We start from the raw sequence: 13,497 nt of genomic DNA, 5'->3' as shown, positions 1-13,497 counted from the left end.
ACCTATGCTAGAGGATAGCGGTAACTTGCATATACCCTTAGTATAGGGACCCAAAGGTGAAAATATTTTCTAAAACCGGGAGTCGAGGATCCCGAGTAGATTTTGTATATATGGATATGGATATATACATATATATATATTTATATATATATATGGTTATAGTTTTCCAAACTATTAATCGAATAAGGTTTATTCGATAACTTTAACTTTATTTTATTATTGAATATTATTTCGAATATTATTCGAGGGCTTATGACTCCTTTATATTATTATTGAATATTACTTGGATATTCAATCGAGGATGTATGACTCCTTTATTTTATTATTGAATATTATTTCGAATATTATTCGAGGGCTTATGACTCCTTTATATTATTATTGAATATTACTTGGGTATTCAATCGAGGATGTATGACTCCCTTATTTTATGAATATTATTTATAATATTCATTCGAGGTATTATGACTCCGCTTATTACTGAAATATATTCTTTATTTTATTAAAGAATAAGGTGTCAATAATCAAACTTATTTTCGATTATTCAAATAAAGATAATACTTTCATATAAGTGTATCTTTGGTTATTTAATACTCGTTTCAAGTATAAGTTTTAATACTTCTACTTCAATTATTTTTATAAAGATTATTCTTTATGGGAATATTATTTAAATAATAATATTCAGACATTTTCTAAATATATTGGGACTGATTTACTTCATTAAATCAGCATTACTCCAAACACTCTTTAAAGTGTTTTCGAGTCTTCAAAATGATTTTTAAAAGTTAGAGCGGATCCCAAAACTCATTTTTATATTTAAGATCTTCCTTTTAAAGGGGATTTAAATACTCGTTCAAAACCTGAGGGATCCGGCTCTATGGTGTGTTTTATATTAGCAACAAGGTTGCTGTTTTGATAAATGAATTGATTACTTGCCCAATGTTCGGGAAGTAAGCCCATCTAATTGAGTCGGCATAAGCGACATGCCGGGGTACGGTCTATCAAAGTGTAAGTGGCTGGGTGGCAGTCCATCAACGCGTAAGAGGCCGGGTGGCGGTCCAGCGATGACCGGTGGGGGATTCATCCATCTACTAGTAGAAAAGGTTACTTATTGGTATCTTTGCCTGATCAGCAAGATATCTGGTTTATGCCAAAATTCTTTTCCTTTCCAAAATTCATTGGATATTATAACTCTGTTCATACTTTACATGACAGAGATTTTCAGGAAATGTATGAGATATATATATATATATATGGATATATATATCAGGACTTAATGAAGTATCTCGTAACTTCGTTATTTATAATGATATTTCAAAGATTGAATCTATTCAAGTCTTATCTTGTAGTCTCATCTGGGTGATGAACTTTGAAACTGATTATAACTTGAACGGTGGTAGTTCAAGTAGTATTTGGATATAAAGTATAGTGGAGTATCTTGTAACTTCATTTTTTTTAAACTTATATCTAGTAAATGATTATCTTATGCATGACAAAGATTTTCATAAAAACGTTGAGACAAGGTTAGATATATGAGATCACCTTGCAACGGTATTTTTATACAGTTATACACTGGAACTCTGTGTGTATTATGCATGGAAGAGGACTTCCAAGATTTTGAAAAGTATATATGTATATATACTGAATATTTTGCGACTTCATCGCATTAAGATATCAAACTTGGTTCATTTCTTTTGACCAAGACTTTCATGAGTACTATGAGAAGGCTCATATACTATTAATTATTATACATATTATTTTGGTGGGCTTGCTGCTCACCCTTGCTTTCTTCTTTCATGACACAACATCAGATAGACAAGATGAACAGGACCAAGCTCCCAATTCGCGAGCGGATAGGAAACGTTCTGCAGCTTCCTATAGGCATTGAAGTCGCTGTAGTTAAGGTGGGAACTACCAATAGACTAGGCTTCAACTTTTGATGTACCAGATTTATGTATACTTATGAATTGTAATAATGGCAAAGAAAATGTAAATTTATTCAGAAAACCTTTTAAGGTGTATTGGCAGATAATTGTGGAATAAAATGACTTGTGATTATTTTTGGATGTTCATCTCTGAGACTATAACGTGTGGTGTGTGTGTTTATTGTGGGGTCACAGTACAGAGTAGTTGATTAATTATTAAGATTGGGTGTTATTAAGGGAAATGGAACTCGTGACAACCCGGATCCCCGACCCTGGATTTGGGGGTGTTACAGAAATGGTATCAGAGCTAAGCGTTATAAACCTCAGAGATGATGGGACGTTAAGATAATAAGTTCACTAAGATAATAAGAACTCTTGCCAAGTTCATAGTCGGGCTACCTAACGTAGTACTGACAGTTAAAACCCTTATGGGAACCCTTATAAATATCGTGATAGGAGTGTAGTTCGTTATCGTATATGGTAGCGGAACTCCGAACCCTGAGGTTGAGGAGCAACAACGCGATGATGTTTTATTACTCATTGGAAATCAGATTATTGATCCGATAGAGCGTCCTAACGCAGGACCGGATGATGTTGATATTGAGGATGTAGCGGTTGAGGAGGTTGTCCTAAAAGGGATAGTGGTTGAGGAGGATCCCAAGGAGGATCCTGACAAGAATGAATAAAGGACCATTGAGGAATTGATAACCATGGTTAGGGAAACTACCAGAGGTAGGATTGGTCGGTCACTCCCGGAGGTTCGTTCAAGTTTGTAAAGATAGTAGCTCCTTTAACGCGGCTTACTCGTAAGACTGAGAAGTTCGAATGGACAGAGAAATGCGAGAACAACTTTTAAGAACCGAAGTAAAGGTTGGTGACGTTCCCTATGCTGGCATTGCCGGATGGAAAAGGAGATTTTGTGATTTGTAAGTGACGCTTCGCATAAGGAATTAGGGTGCTTCTTAGCACAGCAAGATAATCGCGTCTGCGTCAAGACAATTAAGGTAATATGAAATTCGATATCCCCGCCCATGAGCTTAGGCTCGTGGCAATAGTTTTACCCTAAAGATTGGAGGCACTACTTGTATGGAGAGAAGTGCGAGAATTACCTAAGCCATAAGTGCTCTAGTACATTTTCACGTAGAAAGAGCTCAACATATGCCAGAGGAGGCAGTTAGAGCTAATCAAGAATAATGATTTGGAGATTCTTTATCATTCGGGGAAAGCCAATGTGGTGGCTGATGCCCTTAGTAAAAAGGAGAGACTCAAGATGATAATGTCTTTGGGAGAGTTTATAAGAGATTTTGGAAATAGTAGTGAAGGTAACCGAAGCCGGTACCGAAAAGCTGTTTGAGATTGCAATACAGACCGAATTATCGGAAAAGAACATATTGTGCCAGAAAAAGTGATGAATGAAGGCAGAGAGCCAACAATTAGATAAAAGATTAATACCGAGAAAAATGATAAGGGAATAATGAGGTATTCCTACAGAATTTGGGTTCCAAAAGTTCAAGAGCGTAAGGATGAGAACTTAGATGAGAGCCATAGTTTGAGGAATAAGATTTAGAGCAAACCCTGAACGTGATAGTCAGGGAGGTCGCCATCAAGATAAAAGGAACCCATGACATAATGGAGTGGAAAATGAGGATTTTAAATTAAAAGATGACCCCAATTATGGGGAGTAGGATGAAACATTTCATACTAAGGAAACAGAAAGTCGAGTAAGGAAAGGAGACCCGAGACGGTACTCCTATACGGCAATTCATGGACCTGTCTAAAAAGAACTTAGACTATTATCCCCAACCACCACCCTGAGGAGATAGTGCGGTGAGAAATTCTTCCAGGACCTTTAAGTCGCTAAGCTCTCAGAGTTCCATGGAACAAGCTGACCCAGCCGAGGCAAGAGCCTGGCTAAAGGAAATAGAGGAATCATTTGAGATTCTAAATGATTGACGAACCACAAAGGACTGTTTTTGTCACTTACCCTCCTAAGAGAGAGGCCACCCGCTGGTGAAAGACCAAGAAAGGCACGGAGCCAGAGGTTATGATAAACTGATTAAAGTTCAGCCAATTGTTTTCGGGAAAGTAATTCCCAAGGTTATGGAGAGAGTGTAAGAGCTTTAGAGCCAGAACAAAGGCAGACGAGTATGATGAATTGTGAATTTAAGTTGTAAAAGTTGTCAAGATTCGTTCTAAGGGCACGAATCCAGAATGACGGGATGTTTGAAATCAATGCTTATGTTGTGTTGGTTCATGAAATAATGATAAGAGAAAGGAAAATAAAAAGAAATTGAAGTGGAAAGGAATATAACGGCAATAGAGTTTGAGGTATGATAAGGGAGTTGGGTATGAGGAAACCCTAACGACTCGTAGCAATAGAAATAGAAAAGTATGCATTCGTCAGGAAGAGGGTGATTCACCATAAGTTAAAATTGATGGTTGAGGGCATAAGAGATACATATATATTATCCCCTGTAAGTTGGGAGGATTCGAAGAAACCTTGAGATAGTTCGAAGGATAAATATTGAGACGCGGATAGACTGAGGAGACAAGGAAGTAAGAAATTAGGAAAATTGGATGAAGGAAGTGACCTTCAAGAATGTGAAGTGTAAGACCGGTGGCTTGATACCCAGGAAGGGAGACGCCAGGTATGAGAGATATCCCAACATTGAGATGACTGTTGAGATAAACAACAAAAGTAAATAAGGAATTATTAAGAAGAGGTTCACGTTGAACACGACCAATATCTTCCAGAACATCCTTGTTATCGTTACCAAATCAGGAAAGAAAAGCGGATGACCATTGTTATCTTTTGGAGGCCATATGGATTGACCTCAATTTGAATAAGGATGCTATTATGAAGTTAGGTATAGACTATCGAGGTGGGGAATGATGAATAAGATAATCTATCAAGGAAATATGACTTGATTTATCCATGGAAGGATGCAGGTACCTTTTAAAGGTGGAATTAAGGATAGAACATTGGTAACTTAAAATGAATCCTAGGGGAATGCATAAAGGTTGGAATTTCACCCTTAATAGGGACAGTGTGAGTTTTGACAGTATGAATTGGAAAGGATTAAGGTAACAACAACCTTTAAAGGATCAGTGGAGAAATTTTTTTCAAAATTTTATAGACAATGATTCTAGTATTAGTATATGGTATTGTGATATGCCCTGTATCTAGGGAATACAGGAGGAACGATTGAAGGATAACCTTAGAGGTTTTACAAGGAGAAAGGTAATATTCAAAATTCTCAAGAATAAAAATGTTGATAAAGGAAATATGACGTAATTATAATGATGCCAATTGGGGCACGTGTTAAACCACGAGAAAGTATGGATCGAACCAGTAATGGTCGAAATTGTTCAGGGCAATTAGGACTTAAGATAAAAAATGTTCTAAGTATGATTGAGAGTCAGTCTTGACAGTGATTAGCCTCTAAAGACTGAGGCAATAACTTATGGAAAAATGGTGATATTTTTTTTCCCATCTGATTTTAAGGAAAACATCTTCACTCAAGCAGTGATCGGAAATAAGGTAGAAAATATATTTGGAGGTGGTTAAAATGACATTGACTGTAAGGAAATTTTACTATCAGGAAAGGCCAAAGAGGTGGCCGACACTTTAAAGGTAAGTGGATAATTATAGGCGCGTGTGCCAAAAGAATACAGTGATGATGGTTAAAAATGTGAAGGTTGAATTATGGTTTGGAAGATTGACATTCCTTCTGATGACTGTGCAATACCCAACCGTAATAGTAGTTGGTAAAGGTTTAATTCGTGTAATCGCCATGAACGAGCTATCTATCTTAGGAGGTCCTATCTTGGGATAAGCCAGGACCATGTTTCCAAAAGGACTAGACGAACCTTTGAGTTAAGTCTTCTATTTAAGGCATATGATTAAGAATGGTATTAACCTGCTATCGTTGCTTTGATTGAAACTCTTCTGCAATTTTATCTGCTTCATGTCATGAAAGTACGTCAGAGTTTGGAGTGTTCTTCATGAATTGTGATTGGTGGCTATGTTAACTCCTTAGAAGGATTTGATACGACATGTATGGACTCCGTATGGTTAGCTATTAAGACTTCATGGAAAATGAATGACTATCTATCTGTGTGATAGAAGCCTAGTAGGATACCATCTATTATTTAATTGCTTGTCAAGTACTAAAGGCTGGCCACCTTCTGTACTAACTATGCGATATAACAAGTGTTCATGATCATAGTGATCTCTCAATAAATTCTTTTACTTCTATATGAAGGACTAAGCTTTCAAAGATAGAAGCAGCTGAAAAAGGAGTAGTAAAGTTGTGGTGGTATGCGGAATGGAAGCACATTCGTGATACTAAGGTTGACGAGGTTATTAAAAGGTTATAGAATGCTAACGAGCAAAAGTATAACCAGTATAATATTAGGAACGGAAGGTAGTAGCGATTATGAACTCGAAAAGAATGTGTAACACCCCCAGATCCGGGGTCGGGGATCCGGGTCGTCACGAGTTCCATTTCCCTTAATAACACCCAATCTTAATAATTACTCAACTACTCTGTACTGTGACCCCACAATAAACACACACACCACACGTTATAGTCTCACAGATGAACATCCAAAAATAACCACAAGTCATTTTATTCCATAATTATCTGCCAATACACCTTAAAAGGTTTTCTGAATAGATTTACATTTCTTTGCCATTATTACAATTCATAAATATAAATAAATCTGGTACATCAAAAGTTGAAAGCCTAGCCTATTGGTAGTTCCTACCTCAGCTACGGCGGCATCAATGCTTCTAGAAAACTGCGGAACGTCTCCTAATCGCTCGCGAATCGGGAGCTTGGTTCTGTTCATCTTTTCTATCTGTTGTTGTGTGATGAAAGAAGAAAGCAAGGGTGAGCAGCAAGCCCACCAAAATAATATGTATAATGATTAATAGTATATGAGCCTACTCATAATACTCATGAAAGTCTTGGTCAAAAGAAATGAACCAAGTTTGATATCTTAATGCGATGAAGTCGCAAAATATTCAGTATATATACATATATACTTTTCAAAATATTGGAAGTCCTCTTCCATGCATAATATACACAAAGTCCCAGTGTATAACCGTATAAAAAAATATCGTTGCAAGGTGATCTCATATATCTAACCTTGTCTCAACGTTTTTCTGAAAATCTTTGTCATTCATAAGACAATTATTAATTAGATATAAGTTTAAAAGATGAGGTTACCAAATACCCCAATATACTTATATCTTTCCCAATACTACTTGAACTACCACCATTCAAGTTATAATCAGTTTCAAAAGTTCATCACATAGATGAGATTACAAGACAAGATTTGAATAGATTCAATCTTTGAAATATTATTGAATGGAATAAAGTTACGAGATACTTTATTTAGTCCCGATATATATATATATCCACATATATATATCTCTTAAACATTTCCTGGAACCTCTGTTATGTAAAGTATGAACAGAGTTTGAAACATCCAATGAATTTTGGAAAGGAAAAGAATTTTGGCATAAACCAGATATCTTGCTGATCAGGCAAAGATACCCATTAGTAACCTTTTCTACTAGTAGATGGACGAATTCCCCACTGGTCATCACCCTGGCCGCATTAGGACCTATGCTGGACTGCCACTCAGCCACTTATGCATTTGATGGACTCCCACTGAGCCACTTACACTATCATGGACGCCCACTGAGCCCATGTTGCTTATGCCGACTCAATAGATGGACTTACTTCCCGAACGTTGGGTAAGTAATCAATTCATTTACCAAAACTGCAACCTTGTTGCGAATATAAAATACACCACAGGGCCGGATCCCTCAGGTTTTAAGCGAGTATTTAAATCCCCTTAAAAAGGAAGATCTTAAATATAAAAATGAGTTTTGGGATCCGCTCTAACTTTTAAAAATCATTTTGAAGACTCGAAAACACTTTATAGAGTGTTTGGAGTAAAGCTGATTTAATGAAGTAAATCAGTCCCCAGAATATTTAGAAAATGACTGAATATTATTAATTAAATAATATTCCCATAAAGAATAATCTTTATAAAAATAATTAAAGTAGAAGTATTAAAATTTATACTTGAAACGAGTATTAAATAACCAAAGATATACTTATATGAAAGTATTATCTTCATTTGAATAATCGAAAATAAGTTTGATTATCGAAACATTATTCTTTAATAAAATACAGAATATATCTCAGCAAATAATCGGAGTCATAGATCCTCAAATGAATATTCAAATAATATTCATTAAATAATATAAACTGAGTCATAAGTCCTCGAATGAATATTGAAATAATATTCAAATAATAAAATAAAAGGAGTCATAAGTCCTCGAATAATATTCGAAATAATATTCAATAATAAAATAAAGTTAAAGTAATCGAATAACCCTTATTCGATTAATAGTTTTGAAAACTATGACCATATATATATATAAGTATATATATATATATATATCCACATATACAAAATCTACTCGGGATCCTCGACTCCCGGTTTTAGAAAATATTTCCACCTTTGGGTCCCTATACTAAGGGTATACGCAAATACCGCTTATCTCTAGCATAGGTATTATGCAACGAATAAGCATTTGAACCAACAGATATATAAATCAATAATACGAAACAGGCATGCATATATATACCATATCAGCATGCTTCAATATATCGCAACATTTGCTAATTAACCAACATGCATCTATCGCAAGATAATGCATATACATATATTCATCACAACAACAGTATAACGGGTAGAAAACTTGCCTGAGCGACTTGGGGGTGAGAAAGGCTCAGGACGAGTCTGATAACCTATAAACAACAAGTAAGTTGGAATTAAACCAAAATCACTTGTAAATCTATACTTTAACTAACTTAGACTCTAACGCTTGTTTTGCGCTCACTGATTTGCTTAAGTCACTCTGGTACCCGCGGCTCCACCATTTTTAATAATTTAACCTTTACGAGTTTTAAAGCGATTCCTTCGCGAGTGTCTTACCAACTGCCTAACACACTTACCATAAATGTTTCATACATTAATTAACCCTTTTTGGTCTTTAACCTATGTTTCAAAGTAAGGCGAGGGAAAAAGTTTCGTTCGCGAAACGCCGTTACTTGAAACGGTCGTTTCTCCTAAACCGTGCATCGGAATCGAACGAACTACATATCAAAACGAAGCTCGTAACATGAGCTACCTAAACATGGCAGTGGTCACAATCTAGCAGGGGGTCCTCGGGTCCTCATGTTATGCACAAAACAGTCTAAAGAAAATCGGACGTTACGACGGCTATGTTTACGCGATTACCAATATTTATACCACTCCAATTCTTTACCAATTCACTACAAACCACCCAACCATCATCAATACCTCAAACACAACTTATATCAAGGCAAATTCAGTCCATAATCTCAAGGTTTTCCAACTTATTCAACCACAAACATGATCTACTAAGCATAACTTAAGATTCATTAACCATTAACCAAGATTCATATCCAAAATCACCACAAATCCAACCAAACTATCTAACATACATGGATCTTGCTATACATACATGGATATTTCTATATATACACTAATCCATCCATAAACTCATCAAAACTCAAAGTTCAAACTATAAGTTAAAGGTGAAAGTTGTTTATACCTCCTTGAAGCTTCCTAACACAACCCAAGAGCTTTGAATGCCTAAAAGAACCTTTATCCTTGCTTGTATAACCTTAATCTTTCATAAAAATTCAAGAAAACTAAAGTTATTTCTTGAAGGTTACTATTCACCATCTTCTTCCTTGATTTATTGGAAGAGATTGTGAAGGAATTAGGAGCTTAAACTTATAGCATATCCATATCTATGTACAAGGAAGCTTAGATAATTACCTTGTGATTTAACAATGCTTGGAACTTGATTTTTGAAATTCTTGCCCTTGAAAAAGATGAAAAGCCGAGAGCAAGATGATGAGAATGAAATGATTTTGTGTTTTTTGATTTGTTTGGCTTAGCTTGGTTGTTTTTTTGTTTTGTTTTTGGTTAATTACCTTAATAACCTTATATTTGTGTGGTTATAAACCAACCACACCTCCTCCTTCCCTATGTCATGCTTACATCACATTGCTATGTCATCCTCCCTTCCTTGTCCTCTTCTCATTGGTTGGGTGACATCACTTCCTCTAATCCCTTTGCTTAACTTCCTAATTGTTTGCCTAATGACCGCTGATCTGTTATACGGTTCGCTTAACTTTCGTTTTCATTTATCGTTTGAAGGATCATACCCGGGATCTTATTACTTAGGTTCCCTTAACCTTTCTCAATACATTATATTCCTTTTTATGATCCTCTCTTATAATCCTTTAATTTAAATCCTTTTTATCCTGTTACCTTTTTCTCAATTCTTTCCGTATCTAGTGGATTTCCGGGAAAAATCAAAGTGTTCGGAATTGAATTCTGACGATCTTTACATACACTTATATCCCATATAAAGTACTAATAAAATCTCAGAATATCCATATCAGAACCCCTACATAGTGTGGCATGAAAAGTTTTCTCATTCAGCAAAAACACTATTCATAAGGGTTTCAAAATTTCTCAAAAATTGGGGTTATTACAGTCTCCCCTCCTTAAAAGGATTCCGTCCCGGAATCAGATAGAAAACAAATGGGGATACTTTCTTAGCATTGCACTTTCTAACTCTCGAGTCAATTTTCCCACATTGTGGTTCTACCATCAAACTCTTACTAGTTTGATAACCCTTCTCCTAAACACTCGTTCCTTTTCACTCTATAACCCTTCCTGGTTGCTCCATATAGGTTACGTCTGGTTGCATGTCTATGCGCTCATATGCCCCTATTTGTCTGGCATCTGAATTACACTTCCTTAACATTAATACGTGAAACACGTTACGACCTGCTACATGTTCGGGGTTAGGGCTAGCTCATATGCTAACTTCCCAAACGTCTTAATATATCCAAGGGTCCAACAAATTGTAGACTTAGCTTTCCTTTCTTTCCGAATCTCATCAATCCTTTCCAAGGGATACCTATAACATTACTAGGTCCCCTATTTCGTACTCTTTATCCTTTCGTGTCAAATCAACATACTTATCATGTCCATCTTGGGCTACTACCAGCCGTCCTCTGATTAGATCTATCATATCCTTGGTCCTTTGGACTACTGCGGGTCCGAGCATCTTGCGCTCTACAACTTCATCCTAACATAAGGGAGATCGACATTGTCTTCCCTCAAGGATCTCATAAGGCGACATCTCGATAATGACATATGATCTATTGTCATAAGATAACTCAATCCGAATTAAGTGATCATTCCAAATTCTTTCAAGTCTATTGCACAGACTCTCATTATTGCTTTTAGCATTAGAGCTTCTGCTTCTCAATACCCATTCTTATCCAGTTCGTAATCGCTACTACTTCCCGTTCCTAATATTATACTGGTTATACTTTTGCTCGTTAGCGTTCTATAACCTTTTAATAACCACGTCAACCTTAGTATCACGAATGTGTTCCCATTCCGCATACTACCACCACTTTATTACTCCTTTTTCAGTTGTTTCTATTTTCCAAAATTTGATCAATCATATAGAATTAAAGGAATTTGTTGAGAGATCACTATGATCATGAACACTTGTTATATCGCATAGTTAGTACAGAAGGTGGCCAGCCTTTAGTACTTGACAAGCAATTAAACAACATGTGGTATCCTACTAGGCTTCTATCACAAAGATAGATAGTCATTCGGCAATACCTCCCCTTCTGGAAGGGTTGTTCTTCTCAGCTTACATGAAATGAAAAGAAGAGAAAAGAACGAATTGAAGAGAATTGTATATATGAAAAAAAAAATATACTGCCACAAAATATCTGGCTTAGAACCTACCTCTGAACTATAGAGGTTTGTCATAGGAGAACAAAACATATGTATTTATATCAACATCAAGTATTATCGCATCGCATTTTGCATGCTTAAATATTTTTTGCTATTCCGTCCATCATTCTATGGACCCATGCTCTTCCTCGAGCTTATACACAATCACCTTTGAAACTCCCTCGACATCGAAAATCGAATCTGGGTTCTCATTCTATACATCATCGTTACTAGAATTCTATGCTTGCACCGCAACCTTCCTCGTATAATAATACGACTCTCTATTGATAAGAAAGAATGATTATTCACTAGGTAGATACTCTACTTAATTAGTCTATCAATGATAACTTATACACTACCACGACCCGATTAGTGGTACTCAATCTCAACACCCATTCCAATACAACTCTCACGGTTGTAATCAGCTCATTACTCGCAGAATCATTGCTGCCTTACTATGGTCCACCACTGACCTACGGTAGTCATTCATTTTCCATGAAGTCTTAATAGCTACCCATACGGAGTCCATACATCTCGTATCTAATCCTTCTAAGGAGGTAACATAATCACCATTCATGATTCATGGAGTACACTCCTGATTCTGACATACATACATGACATGAAGCAGATAAAATTTGCAGAAGAGTTTCGCTCAAAGCAACGATAGCAGGTTAATACCATTATAAATCATATGCCTTAAATAGAAGACTTACTCAAAGGTTCGTCTAGTCCTTTTTGAAACATGGTCCTGGCTTATCTCAAGATAGGACCTTCTAAGATAGATAGCCTGCTCATGGCGATTACACGAATTAAACCTTTACCAACTACTATTAGGGTTGGGTATTTGCACAGTCATCAGAAGGAATGTCAATCTCTCCAACCATAATTCAACCTTCACATTTTTAACCATCATCACTGTATTCTTTTGGCACACGCGCCTATAATTATCCACTTACCTTTAAAGTGTCGGCCACCTCTTTGGCCTTTCCTGATAGTAAAATTTCCTTATAGTCAATGTCATTTTAACCACCTCCAAATAAATTTTCTACCTTATTTCAATCACTGCTTTTGTGAAGATGTATTCCTTAAAATCTGATGAGTAGTAAAAAAAATATCACCATTTTTCCATAAGTTATTGCCTCAGTCTTTAGAGGTTAATCACTGTCATGACTGACTCTTAATCATACTTAGAACATCTTTTATCCTGGGCCCTAATTGCCCTGAACAATTTCGACCTTTACTGGTTCGATTCATACTTTCTCGTGGTTCAACACGTGCCCCACTTGGCATCATTATAATTACGTCATATTTCCTTTATCCACATTTCTATTCTTGAAAATTTTGAATATTACCTTTTTCCTTATAAAACCTCTAAGGTTATCCTTCAATCGTTCCTCCTGTATTCCCTAGATACAGGGCATATCACAATACCATTTACTAATAGTAGAACCATTGTCTATATACTTCTGAAAAATTTCTCCACTGATCCTTAAAGGTTGTTGTTACCTTAACCCTTTCCCAATCATACTGTCAAAACTCATACTGTCCCTATTAAGGGTGACATGCCAACCTTTATGCAGTCCCCTAGGATTCATTTTAAGTTACCAATGTTCTATCCTTAATTCCACCTTTAAAAGGTACCTGCATCCTTCCATGGATAAATCAAGTCATATATCCTAGATAGATT

This window comes from Apium graveolens, chromosome 11, assembly GCF_009905375.1.
Source record: "Apium graveolens cultivar Ventura chromosome 11, ASM990537v1, whole genome shotgun sequence".
Taxonomy (NCBI): domain Eukaryota; kingdom Viridiplantae; phylum Streptophyta; class Magnoliopsida; order Apiales; family Apiaceae; genus Apium; species Apium graveolens.
The sequence above is the reverse complement of the archived record's forward strand: the minus strand, read 5'-3'. Positions refer to the sequence as shown.